The sequence below is a fragment of the Salvia splendens genome, chromosome 9 (genome assembly GCF_004379255.2).
Source record: "Salvia splendens isolate huo1 chromosome 9, SspV2, whole genome shotgun sequence".
NCBI classification, from domain to species: Eukaryota; Viridiplantae; Streptophyta; class Magnoliopsida; order Lamiales; family Lamiaceae; genus Salvia; species Salvia splendens.
The window spans coordinates 34,772,992-34,788,447 of record NC_056040.1 but is presented as its reverse complement, the minus strand read 5'-3'; the positions used below and the strand labels follow the sequence as shown (position 1 = coordinate 34,788,447).

At 38.8% G+C, this 15,456-nt stretch overlaps 1 non-coding gene and 1 pseudogene across 1 annotated transcript; both read right to left on the bottom strand.

Annotated features, from left to right (window-relative positions):
* Positions 1-11,368: 11,368 nt before the first annotated feature.
* On the bottom strand, positions 11,369-11,442 carry TRNAQ-CUG. The gene has a single exon. It is a non-coding gene; the product is annotated as a tRNA-Gln (tRNA).
* A 184-nt stretch (positions 11,443-11,626) lies between these two features.
* LOC121749465 lies at positions 11,627-13,562 on the bottom strand (annotated as a pseudogene).
* Positions 13,563-15,456: the final 1,894 nt, after the last annotated feature.

Below are 15,456 nucleotides of genomic sequence, written 5' to 3'. Positions count from 1 at the left end.
TGTGCTGTGTGTTTCGCGTTTGGGGGAGGAATACTGATATACGGTTTCTGACTAAACACGCCAATACCGTTGGCGTCTCTAATAAAACACGCCAGTTCCATTGGCGTGTCTAATGAAAAATGCCAGTACGGAAGGCGTGTTTAACTTGAACCAAGTCGGTGCTCTCCATATTGAAACACGCCAGTGGAGAAGGCGTTTTTATCCCAAACACGCCAACCACCTTGGCGTGTTTTAACAAATACTGTATTTCAATAAAATACGACGACATACGGTTCTACATTGTAAAACGCCAATGCGGGTGGCGTCTTCACTAATAAACACGCCAATGTTGGTGGTGTTTTTCCTATATATGGAAGAGATAAAAAATGGGTACATTTACGTTATTTTAAACGTAAAGTACCCTATAAACCCGATTTTCTCCTAATAAACAACAGTGATCAATTACGTAGAATAAAAAATAACAATTAAAAAATCCCTATGAGCAAGAACGCAGTGACACGATAAGAAAAACCACAAGAAAATTTTGACGAAAAAAAAGCAAACACCAAACCCATGGTTTTCCGTACACCTTCTCGCTGCATAAACATTTAATCGAAGATGATTTTTCATCCCGAAAAACAAAGTAAAAACGTTTGAAAACAAACAAGAATGAGTAGAAGAAGAGGAGCTCACCAAACAACAATGCACACGCCGATTTTCTTCGGGAAGCTCGAAATCCTTGATATTCCAACAACAAAGGCGTAAAAAGGACAGAAATTTCGCTCTACGTGACGAGAGCTAGGGTTTCTTCGTTCTATGAACTCAATATACTCGTATCAAATAAAAAAATATTTAGGTACTTCAATTGTTATGTGGTACCGGATCGTCGACTGCAACAGTAATATGTTCGTACTCAACAGGTACAAGTAGGGTTGGCGAGTTGCAATCGTGGATTAGAATACGTGTGAAAATTGAAGCTGATCATTAATAATATAGTAGATCATATTGAACTTTCCATAATTAACATAATATTAGCATAATATTGTTTCAACTCTACTGGTTCTTATGCTTGTGTCTTAATCGGTCGTGGAATACCTCTTTGGCATTCACAAATGACTCACACCGCGAAACGACCCTCATTTTTACTTATACAGTAGTATAAATCATATTTTTTCATCTATCATGACATTTCTTTTGGGAAAGGGATTAAAAAATTGATTTGTTATAGGTTAAAGTGGAGAGACAAAATTAAGAGAGAGAATAAAGTAAGAGAGGAAATAAAGTTTTTATCAAAAAATGAAATGACTCAACTACCTTGGGACAAACTAAAAAAAATACGATTCAACTACCTTGTGACAGATGGAGTATTATACTCTTACTGAAAGAGGCGTACAAGAATCATTGGGAGTTAAAGACATAATCTCATCACTAGCAGTTACAAGACTCAATGCTTTCTAAATATCAAAAAATGAATTGAATCTTCTGAAACTTTTACAATAGATTTACATAGCTTAGTTTTTAATATGAAAACGGATGGACTTGGATACTTTCTTTTTTTAGGTACACTTTCTCTTTGTGGTGTTATGCCTCTTGCTTGTTTTTGGTCAAAAGATGAAATTCTTAATGATAGTTGGTTGTATTCGCCTATTTTTGCACTAATAGCTTGGGCCACCGCAGGATTAACCGCATTTTATATGTTTCGCATCTATTTGCTTACTTTTGAAGGCCATTTAAATATTCATTTTCAAAATTACAGCGGAAATCAAAATGCTTCTTTCTATTCTATATCTCTATGGGGTAAGAGATATTCAAAAATAGATAATAAGAATTTTAGTTTATTAATAATGAATAATAATGAAAATTCTTCTTTTTGTATTTGTGAATAGTTTGCACTGCTAAAACACGCATAAATTTATGATTTTAGATTGGTATTGGGTAAATAAGAGAATTTGAAATACTAATGGGAATATTTGGTTTTCAGCATGAGATTTTATGTAATGCTATTTTGTGAGTTTATGAAGAGAAAGTAAAGTAAAAAATATTAAAAAGTTGAGTGATGTTCCCATTTTTAGAAACGTTTCATTTTTAATATGACAATCTAAAAAAAATATTTCATTTTAATGGGATAGAAAGTGTATTTTTTTAAGGACCATTACAATTTACAAATAATTTCAATTCAACTTTATCGTTAATCCAAATTAGGGTTTCAAACTTGTGGGGGTAGGTTGGGTGGTAGGTATGAGTTGTATAAATAAGTAATAGATGAATACTACTGCTCAAATGCATTAATTTAGAGCGAAAAAATGAAACTGGGTATTAATGAAAGTAGAGTAAAAAATGGAATACTCCCTTCGTCTTACTCTAGGCGAGTCGTATTTTTTTTGAGTCATCCTACTATAAGTGAGACATTTTCTTTTATGACAATAAAACAACACTCTATCTTTCTTAATTTATCTAATCTCTATCTTTTTATTCCTAATTTTTCCTACTTTTTTCTTATTCTCTCTTCATTTAACCATATACTAGCCAGACACTTGTGCCAAAACAATGTGTCATGTATTATAATAGGCCGGATGGAGTAGTTAAATATATTAATGAAAATTTATTTTTTCTAAATGAGAGCTTGATATCTTTATTGGAAAACTGAAATTGAACATTTGTTGTGCGAGAGAGTTAGATATTTGAATGATATTATATGAAATTTGACTAAATTTGAAGTTAACTGAAAAAATCATGATACCCGAAAAATTCCAAAATAGTTTGACCATCTAAAATACAAAATAAAATAATTATATTTGGTTACATATATTTAAATTAAATATTATAAAAAAATTAATTAAAAATATAACTATATGTATATTGTTTGTAGTTTGGATTTTCTGATTTATGTTAAAAACAATAAGAATGGAACTGAATTTTGATGCAAAATAAGTTACAATCTGAAAATATAAACCAAAATTAGTACTCCATCCGTTCTGCCGTAAGCGCGTCACTTTCTTTTTCGGATGTCTCATCATAGGTGAGTCATTTTCATTTTAAGCAAAAAATCATCTTTCTTACTTTATTTTCCGACCTAATATATTCTTTTCCTCCTCTACTTTTCCCTCTCTCACACTAAATCTTCTGTCAACAGAAGTGGCTCGCTTATGATGGAACGGAGGGAGTACTATTTATGTTTAGTGTGATTTTGAGTGTTCGGATACACATATTTTGCTCACCCAAAAAACAGAGGGGTTAAGTTAGTTGGAGACGAATTGATAATAATATTAAATTAAAGTGAAGATCAAATCGCCATATTATTTTACTCAAGTTGCAATTTGGGTGAGTTGAAAAGTTTACGTTTACGTGACAAACGAGAATTGAGCTAATGTTGATGTATTTAGAGGCAATCAATTCATGTTACGTTGTACACGTTATTTGCCAATATGGGAAATCAAGATTTTACACATTTTTCATATGAAAACCATGAAACTTTCAAGTTACAACTGAAAAAGCATACACAACAAACTCTGATTTTCGGAATCAAATTATTCCAAGTTGCATCTCTTTAGACGTGCTGAAGTCTTCAACACCTGTTCAAGGAAAAGAAAACAAAATTATGATAATATCCATTATTGGAATTGTTGACAAGTAAAATGCGAAAAATAAAACTGAAGAACTCTTGAAGACTATATTTTTATTGATTTGAATTGTTCTTGTTGATACATAGTACAATCACGCCCGCATTTTCTAAGGATAGAAAACACGGTTGATCGCGACTAGGAGAGGGTTAAAGAAGCGGGAAAGAAATGGGGAAATCAACAAAAATCGACCATAGCTCGAAACAAATGAGAATATGTTGAATAAAAATCAGAGTATCATCTTAACAATTGACAACTCAAAGGGATTATATCTCAACACTACATAAACTCAAAAGAAACAACATTCAGCAGAAGCATTCGAGAGAAGAATAATATTATGTATATTCAGAACATTTAAAACAAACACAAATCTTCACCAGCTCTGCTCAACACCCACCGCACTCGTCACAGCTCAACCTACATATTTTTTTAAAAGGAAATGCAGGGATGAGTACTTGATGCACTCAGTGGACTCATGCCGAAAATATTTTCAATAAAAATATTTATCATGCCATTAACGAGTGACCTCGGGGTTTTAACTTTGAAATAGCCCGAGTCACTAAAACATTTCACTAACATCATCATCGCCATCAGCCTCAACATCATCAACATCACCATACCATATCTGAACATACATGACAAGGAATGTGGCCACATTCCAAGCCACTAGACCGGCCAACTCAAAGAGATAGTGCACGATCTACGGGGTGTACACTAGCCTGAGTAGGGACTCACTCCCTAGTCAGACCCGAATTCGATTAACCATACATGGCAATAGCCACTTCAGATAGGTCCCATAGCAACACAAAAATTGTTAGGGTTTCGTATACTAGAAATCACCTTTCGAGTGATTGGATACTGTAAAACTCTAATTGTTATTTTCCAATAAATGCAACAGATTATTTTTTGTCATAATGTTGTTATGTTTTACATTTAATGGTTGTTTATTGCATATTTAAATATATAAGCAAACGTAAAAAAGTCTAAGTCTTTGTTTTCGTAGACCGGTTGTGGGCGTCGTCCAATTTAAGGTAACACGGTCAGTTCTAAACAAAGAAAAATAAGAATTTCACAACCTAGATAGGCCTAGACTACCTATCGTGAAAGGTTGCAACAATGTCAGTCCGATTATTTCTAAGCCTTATTGAAATAAGATGACGTTGGTGTGGTATAGCACTGAATGAATCTAACAGCAAGACGAGTCTTTATGCTATCTACTGAAAGACGAGGTCTTAATAATTAATTTCTTAATCAATGTACGTTAGCATTGAGCATACAATATTGAGTATCTACTACTTTGACTTACCAAAGGTGCGGGTTTTTCGTCACCCAACGATCCAGGTATATTGGGTAGTGGCGATCATTATCTAGCGGTGCTAGGATTGCTATTACCTTGAATCGTGCGCGAGGGGAGTCTCGTTTGATAACATCCACAAGAGGAGCTCGAAACAAGGTTTTATTATTCGGAACCTAGCTAGTTGGAGTTTAATTACTCCATGAATAATAAATAAGAGTTTCTTGCTAAGTCCACTCTTGGAGATTAAAATATGTTAATTAATTAAGTCCATAGCAGACAATAATTAATTAATGGATGTTTTTATCTTAAGCGCGGGAAATAAATTAAATGCAATTAAAGGAAACCCGGAATACTTGTAATTTCGGATTTGGAAGGCAGTGCAATATTACTTCTGTAGTGGCTGCTTGTAATATTCCAATATAAGCTTATATTAAATTGTGGGTTCAATTTAATTGTTAAAAAGCTAATTGGGTGAGGCCTGTTCAAAATTCTTCCTTAGATCCCTGACTGGGCCCAATATGTGACTTAATATAAATTGGAGGATAAAGGAGACAGAAAATAAACATTATTACTCTATCAAATTTTCGTCCCCCTCTAAGAAAGAGAGAACTCGAAATTTTGCCTCCTCCGTGAGCTGAGTTCTGTCTTCGTTATTCAAGTCCTAGTACGTTGGTGAGATTTGCCCACACAAATATCAGCGTATAGTCCGGGACACCAGTCAGAAGATCCAAGGTCGAGTATTGAAGATCTTCACGTGGAGACGGAGCAAGCCATCATCGATTCTTGATTGAATCAACTAGGTAAATTGGCTAATTCCGTAGTAAGCATGTTTTGGGGATTTTTATATGCTAAAGCATGTTTTAATTCAAGTTATGAGCATGATACATGTGATAATTATGCAAATAGAATTTGTCTAAATAATTTGTTAAATAGATCAAATTTATGTGATCATTAAATGTTGCACGCTTCCGCTGATAACCCCTTCAAAAATATGGCATGACAAACATATTTCACAAAAACAAATATACTTAGGACATAGTCCTTATTTAAAAAGAAAGCCCACCTCAAGTTCTTAATCCGAAATTACTTTCTTTCCCTTGCGATCACGATTCCCTTGCGAGGTCTCACCTTTAGATTTTACATAAAATGCATGCATCCTATGTCTCCAAATTATTTTCCTTGTTCTTTGAAAAGTTTCGAAATTAATTAAATAACTCCCCAAAATTAAATTATTGGCCAAAGATTATTTATTTTTCTTAGCCACCTTATTTCTCCAATTTTATTTGATAAGGCCCAAAAAATGAAAAGAGCCCAATTATACTCCCATCCTCCACGTCTCTCTCTCTCACAAAAGAGGAAATCCCAAATTATCATCGCCTCTTCCGATTCGCTCCATGTCGCCGGTCATTGCTCGCCGGGAAGGAAAGGTGCAGCCGTCACCGTGCCTGTTCGCCCCTCCGTCGCACGCCGCTGTACCCGACGCCGCTACAGCCGTTGCCAGCCGCTGCCCGTCGGTTAGCCTTCGCTGATTCTGCCGTCTCCGCCGGGAAGGTGCTGCTGCTGGCCGCGTCCACCGCCGTCGCTTGGTGCCGCTGCGTCGCCGCTGCTGTGCAGTCTTCTCGCCGGAGGTCGCCGTCGCAGGGTGAGGCCGCAGCAGGAGACGCAGCGTGGTTCGCCGTACTGCACACCGCCGTCACCTCTTGATTGTCGTACTACCCCGAACGTGTTCTGGCAGCCTTCGTTCGTCACCAAACCAATCCCGAAACGCCCCGAAACCAACTCGAACAGCCCCGCACAACCCCTGCATAAGTTGTTAATTTGATTTCATGAATTAAAGTCTGATTCTTTAACTCAGTTTGCTTCGATTTATGCGATTATAAGATTGATTTTAGATCGTGGTTATTGTTTTGATTGTGCGATTTGATTGTGTGAAAAACATGCTATGCAGTTCATGGATTGAGGAATTAGAATGGGAAAAGAGATTATACCTTCAATTGACAGATTGTAAATGAAACAAGGACGAAACGAGGTAGGACCTTCTCTCTTAAATTTGGTTTTCTCGGTTTCTGCCGGAAAGAAAATCAAGTGAAATGGTTTCAAATCATGTAAAATAGAGAGAAACTCAGCAGGATTACCTTTAGTCGAAGTTGAAAGAATGAGTCTTGTGTTCTTGTTGCAGAGACCGGAATAGGAGAAAACTGATTGTGAGGGGAATATTATAGAGGGGAGGTGGTTGATAGATATGGGAGAGATTTATGGAGTGGGGAGGAATGGTTTTAACGTGGAATAAGGAGTGGGAAGCGATTTTTTTCTTTTCTTTTTTTTTGAACGTGACTTTGATTAATTTGGATTTGTTTGGTATTTTATTTGCAGATCACGGAGGAGGAAAATCTCTGTAGAATCTTTATTCAAAAATTGAACTAAGGAATAACTGGTGACCAAGTCAACTAGGAAAAGATTTAATTAGATTAATTTGATTTTTTTTTTCTATTTTTTTCGGGGTATTACATCCCTATTTATAGGACTAGAGAAGTAATGCACCTATGGACTATGCTTATTGGAACTCTATACTATAAATGTTATCTCCTCTTTCCCACAGGTTGGGACTCCACACTTTCTCTTCCCAACATACTTGCGACACTCAAGTTATCTTTCCAACACCCCCTCAAGTTAAGTATCGAGTTTTTTCGACACTTAACTTGCACGATCTTCACTTTGATGAATAGTTTATACTCATATTAAGGAGTCATTCACGTTTCATTGATAGTTTATGCTCGTATCATAGAGCTTCTTCATTTTTCTTCATTGAAAGTTTAGGCTCTTATCAAGGAGCTCTTCATTATTGAAAGTTTAGACTCATATCATTACACCAGATGATAGTGAGAGCTTCACAACTGGCCATATATCCTTGTAGGCAGCCATACTAAAACCTCTCCATGTCTCCGGACACCAACCTCCGAAAATGTACACAAATTCCCCCAAAACAAGAAACCAAGAAGATATGCATAGCGCCACCCAATCCAAAATCCAAAACATACACAAAAATATAAGAAAACGTAACGTGGATCACAAACTGCTTACCCGATAGCCAGGCAACGATCATGTTCTTCTGCTGTGCTTGCAAGTACATCTATATGGTCAAATTAAAGATGAGTCCGTATACGTATGGATGAAGCAGAGAGATATATAGCCAGTAGATTCCGCTATCCGTTGTTGATGCCCAACGAGTTTGAAAACTGCGCCCCAAAGACGAAAACAGGGAACAAAAGAGTGAGAGTGATGAGATCAATGAGCCATGAGCGCTGCAGGTAGATTCCCATCATATCATACTGCTTCGCCCCGAATGCCTGCCCGCACAGAGTCTCCGTAATCTGTTTACAGCCAATCATTTCATTTTGTAACCACTTCACTTGTGTACTTAACATTTGAATGGAAAAAAGATACCAATATGCCATTGAAGAAACGGACGCTTAGAGTTTGGATGAGAGCGTGGCCGATAAAAGATTGCGTGACCCAAAAGAGCTCACTCTTGCGATCACGCTTGGCGTCGCAATCCTCCCTATATTTTCTTTAATTCTTCACATATTCTTGCTTTCAAATCACCACCTTCTTTTCCATCCAGAAGCCTCTCTTCAATGCTGTTAATAATGTTATCGTCCATGCTTACCGTAAACTCGATCTCTATCTGATACGAGACATTGTCATATCTTCCCATATCTTCCATATCTTTTATTTAGTTATCTTTTGATTCATATTATCTTTTCATATATTATTTTCTTGTTCGGTAAGTTAGGGTTTAGTATTATAAATAGGGAAGAATGTAATCATTTTAATCATCTTGAATGAATATATTATTTTGGCCAAGTCCCTTGCATAATACGTTGAATCCTTAATCCCTACGCCACCTGCTGCCCGACGGAATTTCACCGCGCACATCCGGGACGTATATCTGATCTGCAGTCGCTGCCCGACGGGTTGGAACTCGCGCACAGCCACCCAGATTCATCCTCCGCCGACCCTCACGGGTGCCAGATTTATATCTTCATAGTTGTTCTCCGTTCTACCGAACGTTAGGGATTCAGGTCCTTAACAACTGGTGCTTTCATTGTTGTGCTCATCCTCCATCTGCGTTCATCCATATCGCCCAAACCAATCAGCAATATCAAAAAAATATTCGAGCCGCATCACCACCAATTCTACCACAACCACGCTTCAGTCCGTCGACATGTCATACGACTACGCCGGCTATCGCCGTCATCAATACGACTTCCCTCAGGCCACACAGCCATTCCGTCCCTACCATCCGGTCCAACCTCACTGTGTAACCAGTTGGGACCCTCCGAGCAGCCGGGTGGAAGTACTCTGTCCGCCATCGTGGCCTGATCCAGAATCACCCCTACGTCTCACACCACTTGGATCCACCTGATCGTCACCCTCGGCCGAGATACCAGCCCATCGGGTACTGCGATCGCGCGCAAGACGCTTGGCCCCGACACCGCGACGGCTACGTCGAGAGAGGTGGCCACCTATATGTTCGCAGAGATCATCAGACCCAATTAGGGATTGATCGCCACCCGACACCAGCAACGCAGCGGCACTGACCGACGTGCTGGGACCCACCGGCACAACAGCAGGACCGTGGCAACCTGCTTTGACCGGCCCCGACGCTCGGAGATGTGCTGGGACCGACCTCACCCTCGGGAGGAGGTAAGAGCGCTGCGAGTCCAGCCCGCCTCCCACCAGCCCCGCTACTCCATCGAACAGCCACCGCAGGACCTGTACAGTCAGCCCACGCGTGTGACCAGTCAAACTCCGGACCAGCCTCCGTGCTCGCCTACTTGTTGGGATTCGCCGGAAGTGCTGCACGCGCAGCCTATGTACCAGCCACCGCAGTGCGACCGATCGTTGGGTCACCGCACAACGACGTTGCTGTTGTTGCTCCCAGTCTCAAGGTTCGTTCGCCTTGCCCGGCCAAACTAGCTGCAGTAAGTGATTACAACGAGAAACTACCTATTTATAGATTGGAGCAAGTCGCCCTTCTCGCCCGCGTGAATGCATTGTTTGAGGAGAATATTGATGATGATAATCTAGCTGAGGATGTTCCCGACAGCGTTGCTCACAATGGGGGTGCTAATCTTGTTGTGCCAAATGACGAGTCCTGGGAAGAGATCGTCAAGACCGACAATACGCCGCTGCAAGTGCTTGTCGGGGCATATGATGAGAAGATTGGTGAAGAAGAGGAGCTTGGTGATTTCGAGGACTCCATATTAAAGACAGCAGCAAAGAAGACCGGGGATCGTGTTGCTACCAGTTCGGATATAGGATCTGTATCAAATGTTGCCATTAGATTGCCTAGTGAGAAATATGGATCTAGGGAACGTAGACATACCAGCCCCGATGACCAACCAATTTTATATTGTGAGGATACCTACTGGACGTGCAGCGCTGAAACGAGTAAGGAAAAGGAGGAAGATGAATCGTTAGACAAAGATGAGGGGGACGATTCTACTGACGAAGGGAAGAAGGTCGTCGACTCATCCAATGTTGTTTGAGGGCCATCCAAAAATGATGTTGGGAATTCTTGGGGTGAAAATGAAGGTGCGATGTTAAGAAAACTTTCCAAAGATTCACTGGCTGTTGATGAAAGGAAATTTACGTTTGATTCGGTGTTTGATGACAAGAGTGGTGATCTTCTTGATCCAACACAATGGGAGTTCGAGATAAAGAGTGGGGTATGAAATGGATCTGCATTGGCTCGAATACAGCGACCGTGCACATTTACATTTGATCCCGGAGGAGATAAATCGCCAAAGCTTCTTCTTTCAACTCTTCGTAGCTTCGTGGTTCCCACCTTGAGGACAAGGTGGATTTTAACCGTGGGGGAGTTGATACGAGACATTGTCATATCTTCCCGTATCTTCCATATCTTTTATTTAGTTATCTTTTGATTCATAGTATCTTTTCATATATTATTTTCTTGTTCGGTAAGTTAGGGTTTAGTATTATAAATAGGGAAGAATGTAATCATTTTAATCATCTTGAATGAATATATTATTTTGGCCATGTCCCTTGCATAATACGTTGAATCCTTAATCCCTACGCCACCTGCTGCCCGACGGAATTTCACTGCGCACAGCCGGGACATATACCTGATCTGCAGTCGCTGCCCGACAGGTTGGAACCCGCGCACAGCCGCCCAAATTCGTCCTCCGCCGACCCTCACGGGCGCCTGATTTATCTCTTCATAGTTGTTCTCTGTTCTACCGAACGTTAGGGATTCAGGTCCTTAACACTATCCCCTCTGCTGCCCGCAGTTGAAAATTTATTGGAGAGGGCTCCATGTGAAAGCTTTGTTTAGTAAGTAGAAATTTCGTGCAATGTAGTGCGCAAACACGAAATATCAAAATACTATCTAATTACTACTATAATATAGTACCATGTGGATATCTAAACAACATTCATCTTTAAAAGTAGGTCCCACACCGAGACTTGAACTCAGGTTACTGGATTCAGAGTCCAATGTCCTAACCACTAGACTACGGGACTAGTTGATGCCCGTACTAAATACTGTACAGAGACATACCTAATTAATGTTATTATTTTCTTTAAATTGGAACTAAACTGCAATCCTTCAATGGACCACCGACATACAAAAATAAGCTGTAAATTACATTATTCAAATGCTTGAAATTAGTTAAAACAAAGATACATATAGTTGCGGTATTGTAACTTAGCAAGCAATGTGCTTATCATTATCCGACGATGATTCCAAATACCATTTCTTGAGACGTGCTGATGTTTTGGATACCTGCCACAATCCAAATATTACTATATTGTACTCACATAAAAACATGAACGTAGAAAAGTGGTGTCTCACTCACCTCTTCATCCCAGTTTGTTCTCCATATCAAGGTGCTCAATGAACATGTGTGAGTCAAAACTCCTCCACTCAGCCCAACCCATATGCCCTGTAGTGTCCACCATTCACCAATACAATTTACAATGTGTTGATATAAACAAGGACTAAATGTTGATTTAAACTTACCTGAACACCAAGATTAAACCAGTATCCTAGAACAATTCCAACAGGTAACCCAATCCCATAGAAGCAGATCAGGTTGATCATAGCCACCTTACTTTGTAGCCCTGATCCCACAGCCACACATGTCGTAATGGAAATGAGATTTGATTCTAAACAAGGAGGAAGGTTTTCAAGGCCAAGCAACACAATGAATGCTAGCAGAATTGAGAGGCCTGAGATTGTCTCCGCCACTTCCTCCTCATTGGTGAACAAGTATCTGATGCTTTTTCCAAAAGCCAAGCAGAGGATCCAGAACAAAATCCCCATTGTAAGTGAGGTGACCATTATCACTTTGATTGAGAATCTTACCGCTTCCGCATTTCCACTACCAAGCTCATTTGCAACACGAACGCTGTTTTGCGATGCAACAACAATCATTGATGGTGATGGGATTTTCAATTTCTTTTTGCATGAAAAGTTTCATACCATGCAGCGCCCATGATGATCATCACAATCCAAGCATTGATGTTGAGGCTGAAAACTACCACTATTTTAATCACAACTACAAAGTTTGAATGTGTGTAGAGAAACATGAAAAGTGATAAATGGAGAAGGCAGAGATGGAGACTTGAGCATCTGTGGTGTAGCCAGCCAGCAACACCAGAATGGCGTAGTACCAAAGTTCAAGGCTGCAAGTGCAAGACAATGTGCAACGCTTCAATAAGAAGACGAAGACATGAAATAACACAATAAATGGCGATGATCATATATACCAGATCATGGCACCGGATGAGACAGAGAGCTTGACAACCGGCCACAAGTCCTTTGCTGCAGCAATGGAGAAGCCCTTCCAGGTGTCGGGGCACCACCCACCAAAGATGTAGACGAACTCCCCCACAACCAAAAACCAGGAAGATATGCAGAGGGCAGCCATGGCGCCAGGAAGTCCGAGGTCAAGAACAAAGACAAAGAGCCAGGAACAGAGAAGATGGATGGGAAACTGCAGAGCTGAGAGCCAGGCAATGATGAGGTTCTTCTGCTGAGCCTGCAGGTACATCTGCATGGTGAGGCTGAAGATGAGGCTGATAACGAATGGGATGAACTAGAGAGAGATGTATCCAGCAGATTTGGCGATGGCTTCATCCTGGCCAAGAAGGTTGAAGATTTGAGTGCCAAAGATGAAGACAGGAAGCAGGATGAGAAGTGTGATGAGATCAATTATCCATGATCTCTGGAGATAGATTCCCATCATGTTATACTGCTTCGCCCCGGATGCCTGCCCGCACAGAGTCTCTGTTGCGCTCGACATCCCAATCTACCAAGACAAGTACTCCATTAATAATTGATTCCAACAGCAACTCAACATGGAGTATAAGTATATGTTATAGTTTAGTTACCAGTATTCCATTCACAAAGCGGACGCTGAGGGTTTGAACGAGCGCGTAACCAGCAAGATCCACCGCGCTTATGTGCCCAACGAATGATGTGTCACAACTATGGTTCCAAATGAACTCACTCTTGAGATCACACCGGGAGTTGCTATCCTCCATATTTTCTTCGATTCACTACAGATTCTGCGCTTCAAATTGCTACCTTCTTCTTTGAAACTCAGCAGCCTCTCTTGAATGTTGTTATCTTCATCCATGGCTTGCTTCCGCAATACAAAAGTAGTGGATATCGCCTCAATATATATATATATATATATATATATATATATATATATATATATAGATGTGATCATATAATAACCCTCAAATCACGTAATAACCCTATAACTAAATATGAACCGCACATATTTTCTAATCTTGTGGTTGAGATTCAAACTTAGATTTACTTCATAAAAAAGGCACAGGGGTAAATATGTAATTTCACTCATTTAATTTCTGAATTTGGCTCCATTCTTTCACTCTCTCTCTCAGTTCGATTCTCTCATCTTCTCAGCGATTTTGTTTCCATATTCCTCTTCTCATCGATTTTGTTTCCAGATTTTCTTTCGATTTGGTTGATTATTCCATAATCTCCAGATTTTGTTTCCATATTTCTCGCATAATTGTGACCGGGAAGATGTTTTAAATTTTGCGTTCTTATTTTCATTGATTACCTGTTTAATTGCTGTCATAATTTGCTTCGATGGAGTCTGTAGCAAATAACGAAGGTAACCATCATTATCTATTATTTAGCTTATTGATAGTGTTCATATTTTAATTTATTGATTGTTTTGCTTCATGTATTGAATTTGATTTTAGATTAATATTAGTTGTTCGATTGGTTTATGTTTCTGATGTATTGAACTTCTTATTTAATTATATTATGTATTGCCGATTATGTGTTAAGATGATACTTTTGGATTATAAATGTTACGTTTACTGCATAAAATGATAGTTTTGTCGAATAGAATGATACTCTGAGTTGATAAAATGATACTTTTGGCTTATAAATGTTAGGTTTACTGCATACAATGATAGAATGATACTCTGAGTTGATAAAATGATACTTTTGGCTTATAAATGTTACGTTTACTGCATAAAATGATAGTTTTACCGAATAGAATGATACTCTGAATTGATAAAATGATACGTTTGGCTTATAAATGTTAGGTTTACTGCATACAATGATAGAATGATACTCTGAGTTGATAAAATGATACTTTTTGGCTTATAAATGTTAGGTTTACTACATACAATGATAGAATGATACTCTGAGTTGATAAAATGATATTTTTGGCTTATAAATGTTAGGTTTACTGCATACAATGATAGAATGATACTCTGAGTTGATAAAATTATACTTTTGGCTTATAAATGTTAGGTCTACTGCATAAAATGATAGTTTTGCCAGATAGAATGATACTCTGAGTTGATAAAATGATACTTTTAATGATTTTTGTAGGTATGTACATTCCTGTTTGTGATGATGCTTTGAAGCCAATGATTGGTATGAAATTCAACGCATTAGTAGAAGCATCTGATTTCTATGAATATTATGCTCGTTCAGTTGGTTTTGGCATTCGTAAACTGGGCAACAAATCAGTTCATGGTATTATTAAGTGGCAGTATTTGGCTTACAGCAGACAAGGCTCTAAGAATTTTATACCTGGTGATGCATCCCAATCAACTGAAGTGTCTGTTAAGAAGCGTAGGTGTCGGTCATTTAGGTATGAATGTCTTGCTAAGCTCAAGTTGAGATATTTTTCAGATGGCATGAGCAAAGGGTATGAGGTTTATCAGTTTGTTGAGTATCATAATCACTTAATGGTTGCGGATGAGCATAGGCATTTTATGACGGCCAATCTCAGTCTGGATCCTATCCATCGGAGGTTTATGGAGGATTGTGGCAGATGTAATATTGGTCCCACTCTCTCATTTAAACTTTTGAAGGAGATAATGGGTGGACCTGAAAATTTTGGATGTGATATTATTGATATTAGAAATGGTTATCGCGATATTATGTCCAATATTGATGGTTCAGATGCTCAAATGATTTTTGATTATATGCGTTCTCAAAAGGAATCATCTGATGCCTTCTATTATGAAATTGAG